The sequence below is a fragment of the Ovis aries genome, chromosome 13 (assembly GCF_016772045.2).
Source record: "Ovis aries strain OAR_USU_Benz2616 breed Rambouillet chromosome 13, ARS-UI_Ramb_v3.0, whole genome shotgun sequence".
NCBI classification, from domain to species: Eukaryota; Metazoa; Chordata; class Mammalia; order Artiodactyla; family Bovidae; genus Ovis; species Ovis aries.
The window spans coordinates 50,888,471-50,913,373 of record NC_056066.1 but is presented as its reverse complement, the minus strand read 5'-3'; the positions used below and the strand labels follow the sequence as shown (position 1 = coordinate 50,913,373).

Here is a 24,903-nt window from a genome sequence, read left to right as displayed (position 1 = left end):
TCCTTCTCCACGCAGGGAACTATGCTAAATGAAATAAGTCGCAGAAAAACAAATACTGTATGTCATAACATGTATGTAGAATTTAAAAAAATACAACACACTAGTGTTGTTGTTGTTCAGCTGCTAAGTCATGTCTGGGTCTTTGCGATCCCATGAACTGCAGCACGTCAGGCTTCCCTGTCCTTTACTATCTCCCCAAGTTTGCTCAAACAAATGTCCACTGAGTCAGTGATGGCATCCAACCATCTCATCCACTGTTACCCTCTTCTCCTCCTGCCCTCAATCTTTTCCATTATCGGGGTCTTTTCCAATGAGTTGACTCTTAGCATGAGGTGGCCAAAATATTGGAGCTTTAGCTTCAGCATAAGTCCTTCCAATGAATATTCAGGGTTAATTTTCTTTACGATTAACTGGTTTAATCTTCATGCAGTCCAAGGGGTTCTCAAGAGTCTTTTCAAGCACCCACAGTTTGAAAGTATCAGGTTTTCAACACTCAGCCTTCTTTATGGTCCAACTCTCACATCCACATGACTACTGGAAAAACCATAAATTTGACTATATGGGCCTTTGTTGGCTTTGATGTCTCTGCTTTTTAACATGCTTTCTAGGTCTGTCATAGCTTTTCTTCCAAGGAGTGTCGGGGTCCAGCCCCGGTGGATCCAGGGTGATTCGAAGGCAGGGGGACGGAGTCGGCGTCTTTGGAAAAATACATATTTAATCACAGATATAGAGAGATTAGAAATGGATAGTGCAGTAGGAAGATTAGTGGAGAAAAGGAGGCTGAATAACTTGGATTACATGGAATAGCATCCATGCTCCAGATGGGAATTCAGCCAGAAAAACGGGAGCAAGAAAGAAGCGACATGGGGGAATCAGTCTTTCCGGAAACTGGTCCGATTTCTTTATTTTTGGGTTTGCTTATATACCTTTTGTTACACATAGGGATGAATACAGAGTCACGCGGGGTCAGCAGTCCTGACCTTTGTCAAAATCAGGTGCTTCACATAAATGTATATAAAAAAAAGGTCTTTAGGAATATTACATCATCTTCTGGCCATGAGTGAGACCTGCTGACATTTTATGATCCTTTCTTTCTGATAACCAAAAAACTTATTTCTTCCAAGGGTGTTTTTTCTTAAACCAGGCACCACCCTCCAAATAAAGTTACATTCCTATAGGGTGAGGGTGTAGTGAGTTACAATCAAGAAAGGAATTTATTTAACCCAAGGTTAACATGATTAGTCTTAAAGGTTAATACTTATTTCTCCTATATGCTTAAAGGTTAATACTTATTTCTTCCTATATGCTAGTTATATTCATTATAAGGGTAGGGAACATGGAGATTTACCAGCAAACATCAGCCCAACAAATGAAAATCCTTTCACCAATGCTCCCCTTAAGATCTATTTAGTCTTAAGATGTGATAAAGTTACATTTTTACATAACAAGGACACAGTGATTTATAATAAAGTACAGGGATCTATTACAAAAGAGAAAATCCATTAACTCAAAAAGCCTAGTATTGCTAACATCAAAAACTACTATATTTCCTTTTCTATATTCCAAATACATTGATTAATATATTCCCAGGTGCCTAAGGATATGGAGGCCTGGCGGCAATCATTGACTCAACAAGAAGAAAAAGCCCTATGCTAATTAAGACTCTCAAAATACTCCAAAACTCTCTGTGCTGTTTATGGTTGAGAGGTAGTAAACAATCATGTGGCAGGAGTATGGATAATCCTGTCACACAAGCTAGTCTGTCAGCAGAGAGGTTTGACCTGAGACATCCTTGTCCCACCCAGAGCAGGGAATTAGCAGCAATTATTGACGCAACAAATGAAAAACCCTTCACCAATATAATTCCTAACCAACCCATTATACTAATAATTTCTAACTCCCCAAAAGATTTTGCCTTTAGTAAGTCTAAAACATCTCGTGCCTCTCAGGTTGGGAGGCTGTAAACAATCACATGTGGCCCGACAAACCTATACAGGCGGGCTAGATAACCTTCAGAAGAGTCCGTAAGCTGAAACACTCTTGTCACACCCAGGAATTTTTATTGCCTTGGAGCTGCACGTTTACTCCTTCTCCGAGAGAAACAGTTATGGGGGAGAGCCCCCCATAAAGTCAGAGGTGTAGGTGAGAGCATAAAACAGACTCTGGGTTTGGGGTTAGATGCTCGGGAACAGGGGGTTTCCTGAGGCTTGATCACGCCTTTGCGTATGCCAAGCTTCCTTCCTCATGACCTTTGCCATGGGCGGAGTTCCTCACGCTGGCCCCCGGCAAAGGAGCAAGTGTCCTTTAATTTCGTGGCTTCAGACACCATCCACAGTGATTTTGAAGCCCAAGAAGAAGAAATCTGTCATGGTTTCCAATTTTTCCCCATCTATTTGCCATGAAGTGATGGGACCAGATGCCATGATCTTAGCTTTCTGAATGTTGATCTTTAAGCCAGCTTTTCCATTCTCCTTTTCACTTTCATCAAGATGTTCTTTAGTTTTTCGCTTTCTGCCGTTAATATCATATCATCTGCATACCTGAGGTTGTTGACATTTCTCCTGGCAATCTTGAATCCAGCTTGTAACTTATCCACCGCGGGATCTCACATGGTGTACTCTGCATGTAAGTTAAATAAGCAGGGTGACAACACACAGCCTCGAAATAGTCCTTTCCCAACTTTGAATGAGTCTATTGTTTCATGTCTGGTTCTAATTGCTGCTTCTTAACACTGTATACAGGCTTCTCAGGAGGCAGGTAAGGTGGTCTGGTATTCCCATCTTTTCAAGAATTTTCCACAGTTTGTTGTGATCCACACAGTCAAAGATTTTAGCATAGTTATGAAGCAGAACTAGATTTTTTAAAGGAATTCCTTTGCTTTTTCTATGATCTAGCCGACGTTGACAATTTGATAACTAGTTTCTCTGCCTTTTCTATATCCAGCTTATACATACGGAAGTTCTTGGTTCACTTATTGTTGAAGCCTAGCTTGAGGCATTTTGAGCATTACCTTGCTAGCAAGTGAATGAGCACAATTGTGTGGCAGTTTGAACATTCTTTGGCATTGCCCTTCTTTGGGACTGAAATGAAAACGGACATTTTTCAGTACTGTGGCCACTGCTGAGTTTTCCAAATTTGCTGGCATACTGAGTGTAGCACTTTAGCGGCATCATCTTTCAGGATTAGAAATAGCTCAGCTGGCATTCCATCTCCTTCACTAGCTTTGTTCGTGTAATGCTTCCTAAGACCCACTTGACTTCACATTCCAGGATGTCTGGTTCTAGGTGACCACACCATCATGGTTATCTGGTTCATTAAGACCTTCTTTGTATAGTTCTGTGTATTCTTGCCACCTCTTTTTAATCTCTTTTGGTTCTGTTAGGTCCTTGTCCTTTCTGTCCTTTATTGTGCACATCTTGGCATGAAATGTTCCGTTGGTATCTCTAATTTTCTTGAAGAGATCTCTAGTCTTTTCCATTCTATTGTTTTCCTCTATTTCTTTGCACTGCTCATTTAAGAAGACTTTCTTATCTCTCCTTGCTATTCTCTGGAACTCTGCATTCAGTTGGGTATACTGTTCCCTTTCTCCTTTGCCTCTCACTTCTTTTCTCAGCTATTTGTAAGGCCTCCTTAGACAACCACTTTGCCTTCTTGCATTTCTTTTTCTTGGGATGGTTTTAGTCACCACCTCCTGTGCAGTGGTGTGAACCTTCATCCATAGTTCTTCAGGCACTCTGTCTACCAGATCTAGTCCTTTGAATCTATTCATCACCTCCACAGTATAATCATAAGGGATTTGCTTTAGGCCATACCTGAATGGCCTAGTGATTTTCCCTAATTTCTTCAATTTGAGCCTAAATTTGCAATAAGGAGCTGATGTCAGCTCCAGGTCTTGTTTTTGCTGACTGTACAGAGCTTCTCCATCTTTGGCTGCAAAAAATATAATCAATCTGTATTCAGTATTGACCATCTGGTGATGTCCATGTGTAGAGTCATTTCCTGTGATGTTGGAAGAGGGTTTTGCTATGAACAGTGTGCTCTCTTGACAAAATTCTATTTGCCTTTGCCCTGCTTCATTTCGTACTCCAAAGCCAAACTTGCTTATTACTCCAGGTATCTTCTGACTTCCTATTTTTGCGTTCTAGTCCCCTATGATGAAAAGGACATCTTTTTTTGGTGTTAGTTCTAAAAGGTCTTGTAGGTCTTCATAGAATTGTTCAACTTCAGCTTCTTCAGCATAGTGGTTGAGGACAGACTGGATTACTGTGATATTAAGTGGTTTGCCTTGGGAAATGGACAAGTCACTCTGTCATTTTTGAGATCGCACCCAAATACTGCATTTCAGACCCTTCTGTTGACTGTGAGAACTACTCCATTTCTTCTAAGGGATTCTTGCAAACGGTAGTAGATATAATGGTCAACTGAATGAAATTCGCCCATTCCCATCTATTTTAGTTCACTGATTTCCAAAATGTCGATGTTCACTCTTGCCATCTCCTGTTTGACCACACTGAATTTACCTTGATTCATGGACCTAACATTCCAGGTTCCTATGCAATATTGTTCTTTACAGCTTTGGACTTTACTTTCACCACCAGGTACATCCACAACTGAGAGTCATTTCCGCTTTGGCTCAGCCTCTTCATTCTTTCTGGAGCTATTTCTCTGTTCTTTCCCAGTAGCATACTGGACACCTAACAACCTGAGGGGCTCATCTTTCAGTGGCATATCTTTCTGCCTTTTCATACTGTTCATGGAGTTCTCAAGGCAAGAATACTGAAGTGGTTGCCATTCACTTCTCCAATGGACCACAGTTTGTCAGGCCCTGACTAGCAGGGACATGTCCTTCAGCCACTTCACATAGCTGGATGGTATGCTCGGTGCCCAGGGTGTCCCACCACTGGCCTCGTTGAATGTGTCACCCTTCACTGGCTGTTGGATGTTGGTCGATGTGCCACCTGGGAGCCGAGGCAGCGGCCCTGCTGGAGTTGCAGGAAAGAGGGTCTGGTGAAGGCTGGAGCTGATGTTGGAGGATGCCCAGGAACAGAAAGTTCCCTGGCCTCACTGTTGCTACTGGCCACTCGGGGGCTGATCTGCCACCCAGGAGCAGAGTGCACCCTGGTCTCTTAACTGCCATTTGCTGCCCTGGGGCTGATCCATTGCCCTAACACACTAGTGAATATAACAAAACAGAAACAGACTCACAAACTAATGGTCATCAGTGGGGAGAAGGAAGCAAGGAGGAGCAAGATAGAGGCAGAGGATTAAGAAGTACAAACTACTATGTATAAAATAAATAAGGTACAAAGAAATATTTGTACAGCACAGGGAATATAATCAACATTTTATCATAACTTTAAATGGTATATAATCTATAAAACTTTTGAATCACTATGCTATATATCTGAAAGTAATATAATACTATAAATCAAGTATACCTCAATTTTTTAAAGTTACTTCCTGAAAAAAAAGGGAAAGTATATAGTACCATTAAGAGGTAACAATTTCTTTTATCATTTGACCACTACTGGAATGGAATGTCTAAACAGCCACAGTTAGGCAGCCAGGTTGAAATGGCAGCATAACTGGTCTCATATTTATGAAAAGGACAGAACTGAGTAACAGAAAAGATTGTTCTTGTGTTCCCTTTCCATTGCTCCACCCCTTGCCTAACAACAACAATCACTAGGGCAGTACTTTATTAAAGGTGATAAACTATACTCACAATAACTTCTGAAGTTACTCAATTATAAATTCAATAATTTTTAAAGATTCCATTGTAGTTATTCCTTTTGAGGCTAAGAGAGGTAGTACTTCACCAAAGCCAAACAGTTAATAAACAGTAGGGCCACATAAGGGCTCCCCTGGTGACTCAGATGGTAAAGAATCAGCCTGCAATGCAGGAGACTGGTTTTGATCCCTGGGTTGGAAAGATTCAGCCCCTGGAGAAGGGATTGGCAACCCACTCCAGTATTCTTGCCTGGGAAATCCCATGGGTAGAGAAGCCTGGCGGGTTATAGTCCATGGGGTTACAAGAGTCAGACATGACTTAGCTACTAACACACAGGGCCACTTAAGTTACTTAAATCCCAACTTAAAAAAAAAAAAAAAGAAACAACTTACTTAAATGCCACATGCTTTCCGCCACATCACCTTATTTCTTTTTTGCCTATATAAAAATAAACTTGTAACTTACTGTGTAAAAATATATGCTTAGGGTTTAAAGAGTTAGAAGTTAGTCTGAACAAAATCTAAATGCAGCCTCTGCTCTACTGATTTCATTGCACTTGTGGTTAGTTATCTTAGCCTGAAAAAAGTCCTAAACTTCCTTGTGAAGAGTCAATTTTCTTCAGCTTTACAGAAACCTTTAAGTCAGATAATATATACAATGTCAGAAAAAGAATATTAAAATTACAACCTCAGATCTAATAAATTCAGATGTTACCCATATCATAACTTCATTAAATGAAGTGGAGTTATTCAACAAGAGTGTCTTACCATGAGATGTGGGATTTCTATAAATTCAGATTAAACAATACCTGGCACTTAAAAGATACTCAATAAATATTATTGGGAACTGGACAAAGGCTGTATGGTGGGGCACAAGCCCAGAGGCTTCTGGCTGCAAATGAGGGTAAGGAGACAACACAGTTGAAACACATATTTCCAGAGGGTTCTCTGAAGAAAAGAAAAGTGAAAGTGAAAGTGAAGTCGCTCAGTCGTGTCCGACTCTTTGCGACCCCGTGGACTGTAGCCCACCAGGCCTCTCCGTCCATGGGATTCTCCAGGCAAGAATACTGGAGTGGGTTGCCATTTCCTTCTCCAGGGGATCTTCCTGACCCAGGGATCGAACCCAGGTCTCCCACATTGCAGGCAGATGCTTTAACCTCTGAGCCACCAGGGAAGCCCATATGAAAAAAATGTTTTTGTATTAAATTTTGTACTGGCATATAATTAATTTACAATGTTGTATTAGTTTCATGTGTACAGCAAAGTGATTTATTCATACATATATTCATTCTTTCTCAGATTCTTTCCTCATAAAGATTATTATAGAATACTGAGTAGAGTTCCTTATGCTATACATTAGGTCCTTGCTAGTTATCTATATATAGTAGTGTCTGCTTGTTAACCAAGCTCCTGAATTATCCCTCCCCACTACCTTTTCCTGTTGGTAACATAAGTTTCTTTTTTGACATGTTTTGTAAATAAGTTCATTTGTATCATTAAAAAAAATTAAATTCCACATACCAGTGATATGGTATTTGTCTTTCTCTGTATGACTTACTTCATTTAGTATGACAATCTCTAGGTCCATATATGTTGCTGTAAATGGCGTTATTTCAAATCTTTTCATGGTTCACTAACATTCTATTGTATATATGTACCACATCATCTTTATCCATCCCTCTGTTGATGTTTGATGGACATTTAGGTTGCTTCCATGTCTTGGCTATTGTAAATAGTGCTGCAATGAACTGAGGTGAATGTATCTTTTCAAATTATAGTTTTCTCTGGATATATGTCCAGGAGAAGGGTTGCTGGATCACATGGTAGTTCTAATTTCAGCTTTTTAGGGAACCTCGATACTGTTATACATAGTGGTTGTACCAATTTTTTAATACATTGCTACCAACAGAGTTAGGAGAGTTCCCTTTCCCCCACATCTACTCAGCATTTATTTGTAGACTTTTTGATGATGGCCATTCTGACTGATGTGAGGTGATACCTAACTGTAGTTTTGATTTGCATTTCTCTGATAATTAGTGATATTGAGCATCTTTTCATGTGCTTTTTGTCCATCTATATGTCTTATTTGGAGAAATGTCTATTTAGATCTTCTGCTCATTTTTTGATTGGGTTTTGTTTTTGATATACAGTGTGTGAGCTACTTTATTGTATATTTGAGAGATTATCCTTTGTTGACTGCTTTGTTTGCAACTATTTTCTCCCATTCTGTGGGCTGTCTTTTCATTTTGTTTACAGTTTCCTTTGTTGTGCAGAAGCTTTTAAGTTTAATTAGGTCCTGTATATTTGTTTTTACTTGCACTACTCTAGGAGATGGATCAAAGAAGATATTGCTACAATTTATGTCGAAGACTGTTCTATGTTTTGCTCCAAGAGTTTTATAGTGTCTGGCCTTACACATAGGTCTTTGATTCATTTTGAGGTTGTTTTTGTGTATAGTATTAGGGAATGTTCTAATCTCCTTTTACTTGTAGTTTTCTCAGCACCACTTACTGAAGAAACTTGTCTTTTCCCCACTTAATATTCTTGCCTTCTTTATCATAGATTAACTGACTGTAAGTGTGTGGGTTTATTTCTGGGCTTTCCATCCTGATCTATTGATCTGTATTTCCATCCTTGGGCCATACCATACCTGTTGCTTTGTAGTAAAGTCTGAAGTCAGGGAATGTGATTCCTCCAGCTCTGTTTTTCTTACTCAGGATTTTATTGGCTATTTGGGGTCTTTAGTGTTTCCATACAAATTAACAAAAATTTTTGTTACAGTCTGTTAAAAACGTCATTGGTAATTTGATAAGGATTGCAGTGAATCTGTAGATTGCCTTGGGGAGTATTGTCATTTTGACAATATTGATTCTTCCAATCAAAGAATATGGTATATCTTTCTGTTTATATGATCTTTGATTTCATCAGCTCCTTATAGTTTTCAGAGTACAGGTCTTTTGTCTCCTTAGCCATGTTATTTTCAGGTATTTTATTCTTTTTGATGGGATGGTAAATGGGATTGCTTCCTTAATCTTTCTTTCTGATCTTTCATTGTTAGTGTAGAGGAATGCAAGAGATTTCCATGTATTAAGTTTTATCCTGCAATGTTACCAAATTCATTATTGAGTTCTAGTAATCTTCTGGTAGTATTTTGTTTCTGATTTTAGGGAGCCTGACTTCAGCTTTTCACAGTTGAAAATGATGTTAGCTGTGGGCTTGTCATATATTGCCTTTATTATGTTGATATAGGTTCCCTGAAAGCCCACTTTATGGAGACTTTTTATCATAAATGGATGTTGAAGAAGTATGTACTTTCTTCTTTATCTGAATAGTGAAAGCAGCCATACTACTCAGCACCAAGCATAATGACTTGCATAGAGGAAGTGTTTTGAAATCATCTGTTTTAATTCAATAGGTAGGGAAATGTAATTTTCAGCACTAAAACCATTTTGGAGTCCTGATGAGGAATAATCAGTTCAACTGACCAAAAATGATTATACTGATTTTATCTATGGTCTTTTGAGGCATCCCTCTATAAAGGTATTCTTTATCTTTCAGAAAAGACCTGTAGTACTATTATTTTAAAATAAAACAGCATAATCATAGCAATATTTTGCCGACGGACAAATCATAATAGCACATACGTTTAATGATCTCTCAAATATGATTAGAGGCTGTCTAGAGATGGTTATGAAGCTAAAAACACCTGTTTAATTTTCATTTGATATCAAAGTTACTTTCCCCAGAATACACAGATTCAGGAGATAAATAAACACAACTGGCTTAAAGTAAAATGAAGCAAGAAAAATAAGTAAGGCTTTATATTTACATGACCTTATTCAGTAATTTTACTGAATAAGAATGTCAAGACATGAAGTTAAACAAGAGGTATTATGAGAAATAGTAATCAAAGGATTTTTTCCCATAAGTACAATTTAAAGAAAAAGAATGATATTCAATGAAGAATTCTCCCTGCCTTTGAAGATATTTAAGCATTAATTCTATAATACATAACCTTGATTTCTTTAGTTTAGACACAATCTCATGAAAACACTCACCACATGTTAGGGATATACTATGTGAAAAGCTCAGTCTAAGAAGAGTGAATGGTTTAGACATTCAGGGGCTGGGTCGTGCTGACTCTGGAAATCTCTCAATTTTAAAAACTAATTAAATAAGAAATTGAAGTACAGATGGTGTACAATAGTGTATAAGTTACAATCGAGTGATTCATAATTTTTAAAGGCTATTTATACTATAAACTACTCCATTAATAGTTATTACAAAATATTGGCACTATTCTCTTCCAATTTTTAAATTTTAATCTAGTTAGTACTCTTTCCTCTTTGCTGCTTGATTTTAATTTATAAAAGCCTTTCATTTATCTTTATTTGTAACTTTCAGAGCAGAGTGTACATTCTCAACTGTTAAAAAAAAACAAGGACTTCCTTGGTGATCCAGTGGTTAAGAATCTGCCTTCCAACGCAGGGTACATGGGTTTGATCTCTGGTTGGGGAACTAAGATCCCACAAGCTGCAGGCCAACTAAGCCCTTGCATGGCAACTGGAGGAGCTTGTGTGCCAGAACTACTAAGCCCATTTACTCCAGAACCTGTGCTCTGCAACAAAAGAAGCCCACGTGCCACAACTAGAGAAAGCCTGCATGCTACAACAAAGAGCCCACATGTGGTAATGAAGACTCAGAGCAGCAAAAAAAAAAAAAAAAAAAATCACATTTTTACTACAGTACTCAGAAGTTCATTGTATATTTATTAAAACAAAAGATTACACAATTCCTTTTATCCTGATTCAAATTCATTATCTCTTATCAAGAACATTAGCAGTGTAAGATTACTTGGCAGTCTCTCATACAAAATGTATTTCAGAGTAACCCAAAACAGTCTTAGTTGATGATACACAGGTCTTTCTTTATAGAACTCCTGATAATAAATGCAGAAGAGAGGACAGGAGAAGAAAATCACCATTTTGGGATTTCCTTGGTGGTCCAGTGGTTAAGAATCTGACTGTTAATGCAGGGAACATGGGTTCCACCTCTGTTCTAGGAGGATCCCATACGCTAAGGAGCAACTAAGCCTTTGCCCCATAACTACTGAGACTGCACTCTAGAACCCATGAGCCACAGCAACTGAGCCCACGCACCACAACTACTGAAGCCCTCCTGCCTAGAGCCTGTGCTCTGCAACAAGAGAAGCCACCACAATAAGGCCAAGCACCGCAACTAGAGGGTAGCCCCTACCGGCTGCAACTAGAAAATTCCTGCATACAGCAATTTAGACTAGTGCAGCCAAAAATAAATAAATAAATAAAAATTTAAAAAAAAAAAGAAAATTACCATTTTGCCACAAAGGATGCTGACATGACCATCAGTGTGGTCTCTCAGCATCACTAGAAGTGAGGTAGCCAGAACTACCCCACTACCCCAGCAGGACTCTGGATGTGATGCAATATTAAGCATCTCCTAAGCATTCTTGCCAAAAAATTTAAATCTGTTTTAATCAAATCCAAAATATGAGAAATTCCATAAGACAATTGACCTGGTTCCTATAACTAGTCCATGACACACAAAGAAAAAGTGGGGAGAAAGGAAGGAGGAACTACCCTAAATCAAAACAGGCATGAGGCACAAAAGGACCAAACATGATCTGTGGACTCTGAAATCCTGGTGTGAACAAGTCATCTCCGAAAAATGATATCCTTGAGATAATCAGGCAAACCTTAACAGCATCTAGCTATTAGATGATACCAAGGAGTAACTGTTAATTTTATTAGGTATGAGAATAGCATTTTGGTTCTGTAAGACAACATCCTTATTTTAAAAAGATGCATATAGAAGTATGTCAGGAAGTATTTACAAAAATGCCTTGGATTTGCTTTAAAATACCTCAGCAAACAAAGTAAAAGGAAAAAGGATAAATGACATATTTCTGAAGAACCTCATTAGCAAAGAAACCTGAAAAATAGTATAGGTCAATAATAAATGGATCAATGAAAAAATTAACGCTGCAGTGCTTATTAAGATACTGAATGAGTTATATGGAAAATATCAATTTTCTCTTTGTATCATATGGTTAGTGCTAAAAATTGTGCTATAAAGCAAATATCCCCCACTGCTCCACAAATTCACACACTGAAATCTAATCCCCAGTGTAATGGTATCTGGAAGTGATTAAGTGTTGAAGGTGACACCCCCAAGAATCGGATTGATGCCCTTATATAAGAGGCCCCAATAAAAAAAGACTCTAGGGTGGGGGGTTCATGTTTGGGAACGCATGTACCCCCGTGGTGGATTCATGCCAATGTATGGCAAAACCAATACAGTATTGTAAATTAAAATAAAGGAAAAAAAATTAAAACAAACAAACAAACAAACAAAAAAACTACCAAAAATTTATCCAATTTTTTGGATAAAAAAATAAAAAAATAAAAATAAAAAAAGACTCTAGATAGCTTCCTCACCCCTTCCATCACAGGAGGACATAGCAAAAAGACAGCGAAAAATACTATCTATGCACCAGGAAGTGAGCCCTTACCAGACACTGAAACTGCTGGTCTTGGATTTCTGAGCCTTCAGAATTATGAGCAATTTCTACGGGTATTTTGTTATAGCAGCCAGAACAGATTAAGACAATCTGACACCTGTGAAATATAAAGTTTTATTCCTGAGGTAGGTTATACTACTGAAAACCCATGGCAAAGACTAAGAAGTTTTACAGGATACATTGAGAAAATTTTTTTTAGGAATCTAACTTTTTCCTCTCCTCAAAACTGTGGAGTTTATATAATTCTGGAGTTCTAAATAGATGGAAGCAGTGAATTGAAATAGAGAAAACTGAAACACAGAAAACAGAAATCACAGTTTGCATTTTGAACAGAACTGTGCGAGCTTTGGATTATCCAGGTGGACTCTAAACCCAATGACAATGTCTTTATAAGAAAGAAAAAGAAGACCATGTGAACATGGAAGCAAAGAATGGAGTCATGTAGACAAAAACCAAGGAATGTGTGGAGCCACGAAAAGTTGGAAGAAGCAAGGAAGGAGTCTCTCCTAGTTTTTGGAGGGAGTGCAGCAACTCTGTTGACACTCTGATTTCATTCAGACTTCTGGCCTTTCAAACTGTGAGAGACTAAATTTCTACTGTTTCAGGCCATCAATTTTGTAGTAATTTGTTACAGCAATGCTAGAAAACTATACAGCCTCTTTGCTGCATTCTAACAAATCATTTTTATTTACCTCACTTTTATTTACTGCAAAAGTTCTATAATGGATAATTACTTCAAGAGTATCAAAAGAAATAAAAAATGTATACGCTCCCCAAATCTTTCCTTGTTTGCCAACCATTTTCTACAAAGGTCTCTAAATTTCCCTTATCAATAGTCTTTCAGGGAATTCCCTGGCGGTCCAGTGGTTAGGACTTGGCACTTTCACTGCAATAGCCTGGGTTCTATCCCTAGTCAGGGAACTAAGATCTCATAAGCCACTTGGTGTGCACCCCCTAGCCTAGATTGTTCCAAAAGTCCCAGTGCAGGATACCAAGTGAAAGTGAAAGTCGCTCAGTGGTGTCTGATTCTTTGCGATCCCATGGACTGTAACCTGCCAGGCTCCTCTCCATGGAATTCTCCAGGCCAGAATACTGGAGTGGGTAGCCGTTCCCTTCTCCAGGGGATCTTCCCAACCCAGGTCTTCCACATTGCAGGCAGATTCTTAAGCATCTGAGCCACCAGGGAAGTCCCACCTGAATAGCAAGATACCAACTGAATAGAAAAGATCTGTGTTCTTATGAAAGTTGACAATATCAACTGAGACATGTGGTGGGTTGGAGAATAAAAGCCTGGGTTCTAAACCTGACCCAGCTGACTATGTGAACCTGAACAGCTTACTGCTTTGACTTTTTGCTTTATCACTCATTAATAACCCTTTGAGAGATGCTGTAAGGAGTAAAGAAGAAATGCGTGTGAAGATTCTGACGTTGTCTAGTTGCTAAGTTGTGTCCGATTCCTTTGCAATCCCATGGACTGTAGCCTGCCATGCTCCTCTGCAAGAGGAGGATTTTTCAGGCAAGAATACTGGAGAGGGTTGCCATTTCCTGCTCCAGAGAATCTTCCCAACTCAGGGATCGAACCCACATCTCCTGCATTGGCAGGTGGATTCTTTACTACTAAGCCAACTGGGAAGCCCAAAAGATACTGACATGAAAGGTTTTTACTATAGGTTAGCTAATGCGAAAGATAATTTCTGGGTACTATATTGCTTCTAGCTATTGATATACTGTTCTATTATATTAAAAAAATCTTACTACCGCAAAATTTCCTCTGGACTGCTTTCAAGGACAATTAATAAATTTAGGTAAAATCTTTTATTTAATTATAGCCAAGCATGAAATTTCCAACACACTTCTGAAGAAGTTTTGCAATTTCTTTTGCACTAAAGGAAAAGAATGAAAGCCTACACTTTTGATTTATGTTTTCACCAATTTTCCATAAATTATACTGGCTCATACTTTGATGTTTGCCAAACTTTTTCTCTCAGTCTAAGATGAAGAGCTTATTTGGATATTTCAAGTTCATACCACCGAGCAAAATTTTTCATGCTCAGAGTTAGGAGAGAACAATAAAGAGGTACAAGTAATTTATAATATTTTGGTTTGCCTAGACGAACTTAACAAACAGGTAATACAGCACCATTCAATCTCCAAATTAAAAAAAAATTAAAGATAACATAAAGCATACTGATAGACTACTAGTGAAGTTATTAACTTTGAGAATTCAATAAACACTGTCATCAAATGAACTACTCATTATACCTACAGTGCCATATTTGTACTTCTTTTGTTCTCAATTAAATAATTATAACATTAAGTTTGCTCGAAAGGAACTGTATCTGATACAAATACCTGTCTAGTTAGGAAAACATAAATAATAGACAAAATGATTTTAAGACAACATGTATAATTAATGTTCTACAGAAGCCACAAGCTTCTATAGTTGCTAAAATAGTAAGCAACTCAAAATACACCTAACAGCATTGAATCCATAAAAATTCAAGTTGCATTACACTTTTTCAGAGCAAAGTCACTATGTAATATGAGGTTTACTTGTAATGCCATCTAAAAAGTAGCTTCCTTTCCTTGCCATTCAGGTTTGTTCCAACTCAAATCCATGGAGGTATAGAGCAACTATCTGGTGTCATACTGTCTTTACAGCAGGTGGAGGGCCTAGGCTGACTTTCCCAACCAAAAGTAAGGCCACTGGTCAGTTGTTCCTAGGCCAGCTAGTATGGAACAGTGTCTGATTCCTACCTTCAGAGCAGATAAAGCTCAGTCAGCTGGCTTTCAAAGGACTGCCTGCACTAGTGTTCACATTTCCTTTCAAACCATCTGACATTCTTTTTCTATCTTAAATTTATCTAACACTACATTCTAATGTCTGAAGTGCTCAGATAATTGGAGGTGTCTCCACTGCCTACCTAGATAAGAAAAAGGCAGAGTAACTGGTAAGTCAATTACTTTAAGAGACAATTTCTAAAATTAAAAATCAAGACAGAAACTAAGGGGTATAGACAATTCAACATGTGGAAAAGTTTTAAGACTCCCTTGGGGCTGGCTGGACACAACTCTCCCTACTTTGGACTTCTATTAATACATAGCCTGTCTTTATCCCTCAATGAGGCCTGCAGAATGGATTTCGTATTGTATCATATATTTATCTTCCTAGCTAGCTAATAAGTGAAAAGAATAGTATCTTATAACTACTTAAAAAAATCTGTTGATGACATACTGGGTATTTTAAAAGTTTCATTACCATAAATAAGAAAACTGAATGAAAAATAACATGAATTAACACAAAGGGATAAGAAAGCTGTGGTACATATACACAATGGAGTATTACTCAGCGGTTAAAAAGAATTCATTTGAATCAGTTCTGATGAGATGGATGAAACTGGAGCCGATTATACAGAGTGAAGTAAGCCAGAAAGAAAAACACCAATACAGTATACTAACACATATATATGGAATTTAGGAAGATGGCAATGACGACCCTGTATGCAAGACAGGGAAAGAGACACAGATGTGTATAACGGACTTTTGGACTCAGAGGGAGAGGGAGAGGGTGGGATGATTTGGGAGAATGACATTCTAACATGTATACTATCATGTGAATTGAATCGCCAGTCTATCTCTGACGCAGGATGCAGCATGCTTGGGGCTGGTGCATGGGGATGACCCAGAAAGATGTTGTGGGGAGGGAGGTGGGAGGGGGGTTCATGTTTGGGAATGCATGTAAGAATTAAAGATTTTAAAATGTAAAAAATAAAAAACTAAAAAATAAAAAAAAAAATAAAAAAAAAAATAAAAAAAAAAATAAAAAAAAAAAATAAAGAGTAAGAGAAGTCCAGAGAATCCCTGGAGGTTCAGTGGTTAGGCCCTGGTGCTTTCACTGCTGGGGCCTGGGTTCAATCCCTGGTCAGAGAAAAAAGATCTCACAAGCCATGTGGCACATCTTAAAAAAAAAAAAAAAAAGAGAGGCCCAGATGGAGACAATATTGTGTAAAAGGACCTCCACATCCTCTTCTACCCTGCTTCTCTTGACTCAAGAGCGTCAATAAAGTTTGTGTAAAAATGTTATAAACCATAAAGCACTATAAAAAGGAGTGGTAGTATAAGTGAGAAAAAATCAATAAAAACTTTTATAGCAGTAAAAAAAAAAAAAAATAACACAAAGAAGCAGCCTCACCTCTGGGCAAGCCAAATAAACAAAGTACAGAACTTGGCTTAAAATAAATATATTTTGTCAAGTTATCAAAATGATTCTCAGTGACCAAACTTCTGGGAAGTGCTAGGGGGTGCTCATCTGTCAATGAAGATCATTTAGTCAATCTATTGATATTATGTGGGGGTAATGTGGGGAACAGAGGAGCAAAGAATTAGAAAAAAAAACTAAAAACTAAAAACTAAAACTAAAACTAAAACTAAAAAACTAAAACTAAAAACAGGAGAGTCATATTCATAGTCAATATACTCTAGGAGATATAAATACTTCAAACAAAAATACTACAGTGACAAAAAAGAAAAAACACAAAACTACAGTGACCAAGTCAGATCAAACATTAGAAACCAGAGAAGAGTATACAAACAATAACTGTAACTATTTTCATTGTATTAGCCACCATGTCAAGTACTGGGTTTAGCATTTTACATGTTATCTCACTTGACCCACACAACATATGAGGTAGGTACTTTCTTATTTCCACCTTGCAGATGAGGAAACAGAGAGGTTAATCTGCCCAAGGTCACATGGCAAAAAGTGGAAAGAACTAAAATTCAACTCCAATCAGTCTGACTGATCAATGAATCCAGGTGTAAGACTGCCAATTTAAATTATACTTAGGAAAGAACAAAATGTAATGTAACATAGGTAAATTCAACCATTAATACAGTCTTCATAATTTTTCAACTTTCAAGTGTGGCAAAAAGTAGAGAATAATTTTAAAAATAAATGAAAATTGATTTTCTTGTTAGAAATTTTTAAAAAAAGAGCTATTCCACCAGGTTAAATATGTCAGTTATGCCTTTTTTGCCCATGTACTGGGTAGGTACTTGTGTCAATTGCTGTCCTAGGAACATAGTGGTAAACAGGATAGATGAGGTCTTGCTTTTCTGGAGCTCACTTTCCAGTGGAGGGTAAGAGACAAAAAAATTCATTCAACAACAGAATTTCAGAGAGTGACACACAGTACAGAGGAGATAGGGAGGAAAGGTGTAGACTACTCCTTTGAGACATTTACCCATGAAGGTAAACAGAAAGAAATGGATGTAAGGCAGGGGAAAGTTTTAATTTTTTGTTGATTTTAAAGATGGGCAATATCAGAGTATGTATGTATGCTGATATTGATGGTGCCTTGGAAAGTTGTTGAGGATGTGAAAGAGCACAAAAGCAGAAGTCAAGTTCTTAACTAGCTCTGAGGGGGAGTAAGGTGGGGAGGCAAGTTGGCGTCTGATGGGAAGAAAACAGAAAACAAGGATTCTAAGCAAGGTGGATTTATAGATTTGGTGAGGAGAGGATGAGAAGTAAATGATAACTTTTAAACCCTCAATGAAGTATATAGCCTACTTATCAGCATAGGGACGGGTGGGTTGCTTATGAAGTTAAAGAGTGTGGAGAGATTAATATGGGCAAAAATTAAGAATTACAAGTTATTAAGTATCTGGCAATTTTCTGGGGGCAGTGATGAGAGTAGTCCACTTCAGATTTTTAGTCCTAAATTTGAAGTTCTCTAGTAATATTCAACTTATATGATATGAGCCCTTGGAGAAAGCTAAATGAGGAGTAAAGTAGCCGTAAATAGAAAAAAATTCATGGGCTAAAAAATATTTTAAAATATGTATCCCTGAGATAAACACTAAGTCACTGACAATGTCCAAACAAGCCCTGGTCTATGTAACTCCATTTGCCTCTATCTTCGTATCACAGAAATTCTTGCAAATAATGTGTTTGTCTTAGTTAGTCATGACGTATTTAATCATGAAGCTTATAGATTTTTTTTTTTTGGTCATAAATGACTCTATCACTTCCTAAAGCAGATTAAAAAAAAAATGCAATTGATGGTCTTCATGTTGATTCCAGAGATGATTACATTTCAATGCTGAAAGACACTTTCTCTGGTGTTAACTGATATTTCTAGTCAAAAGTAAACTGAGGATTTCATTTAAAAGTAAAATAAATAAATAAAGCATCCCCTCAAGGTGGCTGCTTTTGATTATCCAACTGTATTCCTAAACGATGATGTTGGCTCAAGACCCAAAACATCCTGGGAAGCACAGGTTGTTTGCACAGGTTCAAGGAGAGGAAACAAAGATCGCACCTCTTGATGGATGCATGTCAACATCATGAAGAATAGCATACTAGGTGAGACAGTATGTATGTCTGTGTGCACATACATATAGATATTTGGGGAAATATTATCTGCCACACAAGCAAAAGGAAAGAAAAAGGAACACCATGAAACACCATTTTGAGGAACACCATGAAATATCAGAACACCAGGGATAAATAGAAGATCCTACAGTCTTTCAGAGTGGGAGGGAAAAGAGAATGGGGATTACAAATGGAAGCCTTCAAGAGATAGACACTAATTTTCAATCTAGAATTCAACATCCAGTGAAACCACCATTCAAGTGTGAGGGTAAATGAAGACATTCAGACATGCAACTTCTGAATTCAGGAAGAAATTTCAGAGTTTGTAGATGTTCTTTCTCAGGAAGCTACTAAAGAATAAGGAAAACACAGGATCCAGGAAATCAAGGATGCAACATAGGAGGAAGGCAAAGAGAATCACAAGAAGATAAAAAGGGAGGTCCTATAAGACAGATAGGAAATAGAAATGAAACAGATTATCTGAATATATTGCAAGATGATCATTTCTGTCATAAAATTTGAGGAGAATTTGTGACTGGTAAATAGAAAACTAGGCAAATGAAGAACAAACAAAAGTGGCAATTATTTAACTCAGGAGAAATAAAATTGTACAAGAAAGAAACATAATAGGTAATACATATCCAATACAGCTCATTTGTGAATTTAGTTACACTGCCACAGTCATATAAATACTGAATACTGACTTAACTGGAAACTGTAAAGTATAGATATGAGGTAGGGGGAGGGTGGTTGAAGGATGGTTATGTGGAACAATTAAGTACTCAACTTCCAAACTAGAACTCCGTGGATAATATACAAAGGTAGAAAATCAAGGAATTGCAGTTTAAACACTGAAAATGAAATACACATAAAGGTAAATGCTAGAAAGAACTGCTAAGAATTCAAAATAATTGAACCATATGAAACCACTGATTTTTGGTAACTCCTCAATCTAAAAAAAAAAGGCAATTTCATATAGTTTAAGCTGCTATTAGGTTAGTGCAAAAAGTAGTTGTGGTTTCAGACTGTGAATTTTAAATCATTATAACTAGGCTCAAACACATCTTTATTAATCAAAATAGGAACCCTTACAATCAACACATTTTTATCAACAAGAAATAAGTTTTTTTATTCTTGTTGTGTAAAAATCTGTGCTTTGGGATTCGATAAACTTTTGGAAAGCATTTTCTGCTTCCTGCTGGTTGTGGAAGCATTTTCCCTGGAAAAAGTTGTTGAGATGCTTGAAGAAGTGGTAGTCACTTGGCAAGAGGTCAGGTGAATATGGCGTTTGAGGCAAAAACTTCATAGCCCAATTCATTCAAATTCTGAAGCTTTGGTTGTATGACATGTGGTCAGGTGATGTTGTGGAGGAGAATTGGGCCCATTCTGTTGACCAATACCAGCTGGAGGCGTTGCAGTTTTCAGTGCATCTCACCGATTTGCTGAGCATACCTCTCAGATGTAATGGCTTTGCTGGGATTCAGAAAGCTGTAGTTTATCAGATAGGCAGCAGACCACCAAACAATGACTATGACCTTTTTTTCAGTGCAAGTCTGGCTTTGGGAAGTGTTTTGGAGTTTCTTCTCGGTCCAACCACTGAGCTAGTTGTTATATAAAATCCACTTTTCATTACACATTATAATCTGATCGAGAAATGGTTCATTGTTGTTGCATAGGATAAGAGAAGACTACACTTTAACATGATTTTTTTGATTTTCAGTCAGCTCATGAAGCACCCACTTATTGAGCTTTTTCACCTCTCCAATTTGCTTCAAATGCAGAATGACTGTAGAACGGTTGATATTGAGTTCTTTAGCAACTTCTCACATAGTTGAAAGAGCTTTGATGATTGCTCTCAATTGGTTGTTGTCAACTTCCAACGGCCAGCCTCTGTGCTTCTCATCTTCAAGGCTCTGTCTCCTTTGCAAAACTTCTTGAACCACTACTGCACTGTACGTTTGTTAGCAGTTCCTGGGCCAAACGTGTTGTTGATGCTGCAAGTTGTTTCTGCTGCTTTACTACCCATTTTGAACTCCAAAAAAAAAAAAAAAAAAATCGCTGGAATTTGCTTTTTGTCTGACATCATTTCTGTAGTATAACATAACCACATTTATTTAAGAATGTATTCCAATATCAAATGGCAAACTTCAACAATGCAAAATTGTAATTACTTTTGCACCGATCTAATAATATATTATGATAAGATTATTACTGATTTTAGAATAAACTGCCATTTGAAACAGAAAACAATTAGTATCTGGCTGCACAGCATATAGGAACTTAGTTCCCCCACCAGGGATCAATCCATGCCCACTGTAGTGTAAGCAGAGTCCTAATCACTGGACCACCAGGGAATTCCCAGAAAACAATTATTGACAGAATGCTGGGAGGATAATGTATCCCAATTTGGGTGACAAAGTGTCATCATATCGGAGAAGGCAATGGCACCCCACTCCAGTACTCTTGCCTGAAAAATCCCATGGACGGAGGAGCCTGGTGGTCTGCAGTCCATGGAGTCGCTAAGAGTCGGACACGACTTAGCGACTTCACTTTCACTTTTCACCTTCATGCCTTCGAGAAGGAAACGGCAACCCACTCCAGTGTTCTTGCCTGGAGAATCCCAGGGACGGGGGAGCCTGGTGAGCTGCCGTCTATGGGGTCGCACTGAGTCGGATACGACTGAAGCGACTTAGCAGCAGCAGCAACATAACAATATTAGTATTTCTAATGAATATAAAGATTATATTTATTAATAAAACAGCATATAACCTATTTGGCAATACAGATACTACTTTGGAATTTTTCTTCAATCATCATCCTACAAAAATGCAAAACTATGGACTGGTAAAGATTTCGATTAACAGAATGCTGAATAACAAGGCCAGGATGTTTTTAGTTTCCTTTGTTGGTACAAACAACAGTTAAGTCATGCTTGCAAAATTAAAGTTGCCCAATTTTGTAGTACTATGCAAGCCTATTTCAGTGATAATTCCGGTTACACTATGCTGTTTATTTAAGACTTCCCCTTATGATTTGTTTTAAAAGGCTTCCTAAAAGAGAAAAATCTTTTGCAGGCAATTCATAAGTTATTTGGGTTGCTTCAGTATTAGTGACACTAGTTAATGTAATTAATGAAGCACTCATTTATTAGTTGCCTTATTTTGAGTTAAATTCATAAAAATTTTTATTTAAATCTGACATCATAACACCAAAATTTCAAACTGAAAAATCAACTTTTATTAATTTTAACTTTTACAAAGAAAGAATTTGATCATGCTAACATAAGGTAAGATTTTTACCAAGAATAATGGATCCTGTTCCAACCAAATGGAAAATTTCTCTTTCAAATTAAAAGCAAATGTTTGTAACAGAGGGAATATACATAAACAGATGCTATGGAAGACTGCTTAGTTTCAACTTCATTTTGCCGAAAACTACCAGGAATTAAAATACATGTTATTAAAAATAACCTTAAAGGGAATCTTAAAACTGAATCAATTCAACTATTCATATCCTCTAATTAGCTCCTCACTTTTTTTTATTGCTGCTATTCTGAATCAAAAGATCATAACAAAAGTATATTAATATTTGGAGGTATGTTTCTTACAACTGAGTTTAGCTAATTTCCTGTCACTCTGCAAAATTATAAGGGTACAAAAAAGAAACAGCAAATGCAACCAACTATCTTCTTAAACTTATAAGATCTAGTTTAAGAGAGAAAAAGGTCCAAGTGAAACAGCAAGGAATAGCTGGCGCTATTATAACTGCTTCTTTTTAATTGGTCCATATCAGCTGTGACTCCTCATAACTTCACCAAGAAAACAAAGTCAGGCAGTCAGTCTCCACAGAGCCAAAGTCTGTGGGAAACTGCGGAGCTTCCTCCTCTCTCTGGGGATGAGGACAAAAAAAAGAAAAAAGAGGTGTTCTGTTTTCCAATAGTCCTGTAAGAGGTGCCACTGAGCTGGGCTGCACAACCAGACAACAGAGGACAGGAAAATTCAGATCAAAGCAAGAGCGCATGCCAGGGAAATATGCAATAACACCCTTTGCCAAAGAATTACGGGTGAAAAAAAAAAAAGCAAGGAGGCGGGGAGAACCTGCTGGACCACCTTCTTATTAACACAGGGAGGCAGGAAGAAACAAAATCTGCCTGTACTGAGGAGCTGAAAAAAGTGTCCTAGATATACTGGAGCATTTCTATAGACACGTTGTGTCTATATCAATGTACAGACATAATTATCAATTAACTAAAAAGCAGTGTTCTATAGGTACTATTCTCATGTACATATACATGAGTATATGACCACTTACCAACACCCAGAAAGCAAGTGTTCTGGATATACTGAGAATATGGACATATATTGAGAATATAGACACATATTTTCAGTTAACAAAACCCACTGGTTTTGCAGCAAGAAACAAAGAAATACTGTTTGAAGGAATGCCAGAGACAGAACTGGCTGAAGATCTGATGAAGGAATATGTCTTTTTTCCCTCATCCCCTTTGATCTCCGATTCGCTCATTTCAGAGGTCACATACAAACCATTAAGTCTCTGGAAACAAAAGAGGGGCCTTAATTCTCTGGCCTGTGGAAGCACACACGGCCCCCCACTCACAAATGAGGCCAGCACCTGACTTTCATTAATGAGTAAGCGAGACAAGAGATCTCATCCCAGACCACTGCTTATACCCAGTGACAAACGGGCATGAGACAGACGCCACAAAGAAAGGGGAGGAGCAGACGGGGACCAGGAAAACACTGCCACGCCGCGCCCCCCCAAGGCGCGTTCCCACGGCCAACAGGGAGGCAGCAGTCTTCGCCATCCTCGTCCTCGCTCCGGGCACATCCCAGCAGCTCCCACGCTCGGGGACCAGACGCGGGGCACAGGCTAGCTGGGCGCACAGGGCGCCGCGAACCTTATCTCTGTGGTCTCTCGGTGACAGCTCCGCGCCTCCCTTTGTGCGGGACTCACCCTCCTGTTCGTGCGCGGACCCTCTTCCGCGCCCCTCCCGGCCCAGGGCCGCTGTCCTACCCGTCCCAGCTCCCGGCCGAGGCGCCGGGAGTGTGAGTTGGGGAGGCTGGCGCGGGCCCACGGTCTCCTTAGCATCCCGAACCCGGACCTGCCCGGTCCCTTACTCCCCAAACCAGGGGGCGACGGCGTTCAGTGGCCCAACCCTCGCTTGCTTACTTACTCTGTCGTGCCGGCAGCGGCGGCGAGCGTGCTGGGACGGTCAGCTCCGGGCAGTAAGCAGCGGGCGTCTGGCTGACCGAGCGCGGCTGAGGTGGCAGCGGCAGACGGCTCGCCACAGCCCCGGCGAGGGGCGGGCCCAGCGGGGGAGGGGCGGGCGCCGCGCCTCTCATTCATGCAGCGGGGGCGGGGTGAGGGAACCCGGATGGCCGGGCAGCCCCGCCCACCTCCCTCAGTTGGCCTGTGCTTCAGAGTCCGTAGTGCGCAGGCGCGGCTCTCTGGAGTCCGAGCCTGCCTCACCCGCTGGGGATGTCCTAGGGAGGAGTTGCGGCCTTCTGCTTCTTATATTTAGTATTTTTGCTCGACCTATAAAGTTTTAAAGTGAAAAATTGGAACTGCCACCTCTCCCTAGCATTCAGTCCACCAGCATCACGGGGACACAGAGTGGCATGAACAAGGAAGGCACCGCCCTTTCCTCCAACTGCTTCATCTGCAGCAGGTCCTCTCAGACCTCTGAGACCCAGAATCTGCCCAAATAGTGGAGAGCAGCGTGTGCAAGAAAGAGTGCATTACTTTATTTGCGTTGACCTAGTCTGTTCAGTCCCCAGCTCCCATTTCATACAGCAGGCAAAAAGCTGTGGTACATATACACAATGGAATATTACTCAGCTGTTGAAAAGAATACATTTGAATCAGTTCTAATAAGGTGGATGAAACTGGAGCCTATTATACAGAGTGAAGTAAGCCAGAAAGAAAAACGCCAATACAGTATCAGTTCAGTTCAGTTCAGTTCAGTTACTCAGTCCTGTCTGACTCTTTGCGACCCCATGAATCACAGCATGCCAGGCGTCCCTGTCCATCACCAACTCCCGGAGTTCACTCAAACTCCCGTCCGTTGAGTAGATGATGCCATCCAGCCATCTCATCCTCGGTCGTCCCCTTCTCCTCCTGCCCCTAGTCCCTCCCAGCATCAGAGTCTTTTCCAGTGAGTCAACTCTTCACATGAGCTGGCCAAAGTATTGGAGTTTCAGCTTTAGCATCAATCCTTCCA

General features: G+C 39.0%; 1 protein-coding gene across 4 annotated transcripts in view; it reads right to left on the bottom strand.

The window, feature by feature from the left end:
- Positions 1–23,925, bottom strand: part of RNF24 (ring finger protein 24) — a 115,748-nt gene extending 91,823 nt beyond the window's left edge. For all 4 annotated transcript variants that reach the window (XM_012188713.4, XM_027976831.3, XM_060396900.1 and 1 more), the window contains exon 1: positions 23,857–23,925. The gene's annotated coding sequence lies outside the window, so the exon portion shown is untranslated. The remainder of the gene's footprint in view (positions 1–23,856) is intronic.
- Positions 23,926–24,903: the final 978 nt, after the last annotated feature.